General features: G+C 44.3%; 1 non-coding gene across 1 annotated transcript; it reads left to right on the plus strand.

Moving 5' to 3' along the window:
• The first annotated feature begins 3,146 nt into the window (after positions 1–3,146).
• LOC124230646 (U6 spliceosomal RNA) lies at positions 3,147–3,253 on the plus strand. Its single transcript, XR_006886252.1, has one exon. It is a non-coding gene; the product is annotated as a U6 spliceosomal RNA (small nuclear RNA).
• Positions 3,254–4,362: the final 1,109 nt, after the last annotated feature.

Consider the following 4,362-nt stretch of genomic DNA (forward strand, 5'->3'; position numbering starts at 1 on the left):
GCAATAAACCCTTTTTCCTGCCATCTACGTGCCCCCACTCACCAGGCCCAACCCAGGGCACCCCAAGGGTTTGGGGTACCTGTCTGACTCCGCCAGTGCTGATACCCACCTGCCCTGTACTTTTCAGGCTGCTGTCTGCATGCTGTGAAGTCTCCCTGGGCTCACTGCATCGGATTCCCACTTGCTACCCTCGCTCCTGCCTTGCCTCTTCCACTAGACTCTCTGCCAAACGGCAGGAGTATTCTTGTTAGGATGTGAATCTCATCACCCTACCCCACTGGTGAAAACACTTTGTGGCTCCCAATTGCTTTCAAAATAAAGTTAACCGCCTAACAGAAGGTAACAGACATGGCTTTTTTTTGGTTACCCCAAAGTTGATCCCCCAGAAAACCAAGGCCTTGAGAAATTCTTTGGGAGGGGAAGTGCCAGCACCTCTAAACAGCCCTTGGTGCAGCTGCTGGTGGGAGAAGCATCTTCCTTATTTCAGTGGGGATGCGTAGACCCTGGGGCTGTAGAAACCAAGGAGCAACCCTTAATTCTCAGAGGAAAGTGAGCATGGTCACTACAATAAGCAGGGCCAGTGGAGTTACCAGGATGTCTGACCTGCGGAGATTGATGTGGCTAATTGATCACAGAGTCTCTAAGACCAAAACATATGAGCAGCCCACTCACTAAGCTTCTACTTGATTTGTATATCTGAAAACAGCTTCAGGCCTAGTAAACAGAGGTCCGACTTCAGCCACCGTGATTGACAGCACAGTCCCTGACCCGATTCCCAAGCCCAAGTCAGTCACTGATTCAAACCCTTGGAAGAAGCGGAAGCTAGAAGGATACTCCCAAGAAAGGACACTGCCTTAACATGACTGGGATGTGCTGTGACTCTGCCCCAGCCTTTCCCAGAGGACATGAGGCCATCTACAGGGTAACTGCACAATGCAAAGATTAATACTCAGGCCTTTTGATGAGAACTAGGCAACGGCTCCGAGCTAATATCAATTCCTGGGGACCCAGAACTCCACTGGGCTCTACTGCTCAGAGTGGGAATTAAGGTAGGTCAAGTAATAAATGGGGTTTGACTAGAATGACTTCACAATAGGCCCTGCAGATCTCCAGACCTATTTATTTCCCTAACGCTACAGCTATAATAGATATCCCCAGCAACTGGCAGAAGTACTGTATTGGCTCTTGGACTGGCAGAGTAAGGGATTTGATGATGAGAAAAGTCAAATGGAAATCCCTCCTTACCAAAGTGATAAGCCAAAAGCAATAGTGCACACCCTGGGGAAGTGAAGAGATTAACAAGATCATCGAGGCCCTTAAAGATGCAGGGCCAGTGATTTGATCACATGCCCACTTCACTCTCAGTTCGGTCAGTGGAGGCAGATGGGTCTTAGAGAAGGACAGTGGATGACCATAAACTTAGTTATGTGGTGACTCTAATTGCAGCTGCTATTTCAGACATGGTACCATTGCTGGAGAAAATAAATAGTAGTCCCCGACACCTGGTATGCAGTTCTTGATCTGGCAAATGCTTTTTTCTCTATTCCAAGAAGCAGAAAAGATCAGAAACCCTGCTTTCATTCATCAGGGTCATCAGTGCAGCTTTGCCCTTTGCCTCAGGACATCATTACTTCTTTTGACAGGTCTCCAATTCGCAGGCTTTGAAGGCTTTATCATTACAGAAGACAGGATGCTATTCCACCCTGTTGATGATGCCATGCTGCTAGGGCCTGGACAGCAGAAAGGATCAGGTGCCCTAGGTGTGATATAAATGCCTTGAAAACACAAAGGCCTGACATCTCAGTCAATGTTTTGGGGTCCAATGCTCTGATCATGTCATTATTTTCCCTCCAAAGTAGAGAACAGTCTATCTGACATCCCCTATCACAAAAGAGGCACCCCCAAAGATGCACAGTTGGAAAAGGGAACAGCAGTTCCCCAAAGGAGAAGGGAGCAGAGTGGTCCTGGGATCATAAAACCAAGGGGAGCCCAGTCCACCCAGTTACCCCTGTTAGACCCAGCGTGCCTTGGGCACAAGGACTATGATTCTTATTCTAGTGTCAGGCAGAGCTGCCATATCAGTCAGTGGGTTGTGAGTACACCCAGGGCCTCTGCTCCAGCCCGGTGCCCCCATTTAGACATTTGCATTGTACTCTGCACTTTTCCTTCATAGCAGGAAACATGTGATCACAACTGTAATCATACATTTATTTATTCGTGTAGTTAATTGTTTAATGTCTTTCTCTCACTAAATTATACGCTCCATTGAGGCAGAAACCATGTCTGTCCTACTCCTTGCTGTATCTCCTGTGCCTAGCACAATGCCAGGCACATGATAGGCATTCAATAAATGTTGGATGAATGAATCACTAATAGAGGAAAATATGTGAAAGCCCCTGGAACAGAGGTGGGCAGAGGGGAGGGGAGCATGAGCAGTATTGCTCCCTGACCCAGAGGCTCCACTCAGCCCCAGTGCTTCCTGGCTGGCCTGGCAGCAGCGGCTGCAATGCCTGTGACCAGCAGTGTGCATCTCTCAGCTGTGAGGCAACCCAGAGGCCACAGTCAGCCTCCTTTTTGCTGTGAGAAAGACCAGTGAGATTGCCTTCAGGGATGGGGATTCAACACAAGGATTCATGGAAATCCCAAGGAAGCATGAGAAAGCAGCTGAGGTAAAAACATTCACCTGAAATTCTGACAAATGCTACAGCTTGGTTGAACTTTGAAGGCATTGTACAAGTGAAAAAAGCCAGACACAAAAGGACAAATATTGTATGATTCCATTTATGTGAGGTCCCTAGAGTAGCCAAATTCATAGAGACAGAAAGTAGAATGGAGGTTTCCAGGGGTTAGAGGAAGGGGGCAATGGGAAGTTGCTGTTTAATGGATACAAAGTTTCAGTTTGGGAAGATGAAAAATTTCTGGAGATGGATGGTGGTGATGGGTGCACCACGATGTGGATGTACTTAATGTCCCTGAACCGTACACTTAAAAATGGTTAAAGTTAATTTTATGTTATGTATATTTTACCACAATTTAGAAATATGTTAAACAGTTTCTTTAAAAGGGTATCACATACAGTAATTCAGTTCAAGTGCTTTTTATAAGATTTCAAAAGCCTAATATAAATCATGTTCTTATAAATTGCAGTGCTTGCTTCAGCAGCACATATACTAAAATTGGAACAATACAGAGAAGATTAGCATGGCCCCTGCACAAGGATGACACACAAATTCGTGAAGCGTTCCATATTTTTAAGTGACATATGAGGTTCAGGTGTTTCCAATTATGTCCCTCCTATGAGCTGAGGTTTTCTAAATCCAAAACATGTTTCAGCTGAAATCGTTTTCCTTATATTTGAAGACTGTGTTGTTTCAGGAGAATTTCATCTACCTATCTCTGACTCACTGACACTTCATCAATAACGTAATACATCTCGTCTGAGCTCTTCTACACGATCATTCCCTCTCTGGGTGGCTGAAAATAGGTACATTTAAGTATTGATTACTTTGGCGAAGCACACACTTAGAAGGTGTATAACCTTTTGCCCTTGCAAGAAAAAGAGAAATAAATGCTCAGTGCCAGGGGGGAAAAAAGTAAAAGATAAATTGCAGCTCCATTGTATGTTCAGTTAAATATCTTTTCTTAATATAACACAAAAAAGCTAAAAACAACACCACCTTTCTGGGTCCCAGGGATTCCAAGACATCAGGCCACATGGAGACCTGGGGCAGCATTCCAATATCTTTGGGAGAACAGACTGGGTAGGTCACCTGCATTCTTGGTGGGCACCCAGCCCTTGTGCCATCCAAAACAGAATCTGATTTTTTTGTCTCTATCAAGTATTAGGAGTCCATATTGGACACCAAGTCACCTTAAACCATAGATGCTGGCCTGAGGTGCCTGTGACCAGAAGAGAAAAGCTGGCTTTACCTGCCAGAAATCATAAGAGTTGTACAAACTGTGTATAGAAAGAAGAGTTCAAGGCCTGCTTTCCTGAAAAAGAAACTGTGTGATATTTGACATGAGTGCCAAGACAATTCTGTGAGGGAAAGAATAGCCTTTTCAACAAAGGATGCCAGGACAAATGGATATCCACATGCGAAAAAAGAAAATCGGACCCCTGCCTCACACCATATACAAAAATTAACTCAAAATGGATCAGAGACCTAGATGAAAGAAGTAAAACTATAGAACTCTTAGAAGAAAATATAGGGGTAAATCTTCCTGATGTCGGATTAGACAAAGCGTTCTTCAATATGACATCAAAAGCACAAGCAACAGAAGAAAAAAATAGATAATTGACTTCATCAAAATTTAAAACTTTTGTATTTCAAAGGACACTATCAAGAAAGTGAAAAGACA

Source organism: Equus quagga, chromosome 19, assembly GCF_021613505.1.
Source record: "Equus quagga isolate Etosha38 chromosome 19, UCLA_HA_Equagga_1.0, whole genome shotgun sequence".
NCBI classification, from domain to species: domain Eukaryota; kingdom Metazoa; phylum Chordata; class Mammalia; order Perissodactyla; family Equidae; genus Equus; species Equus quagga.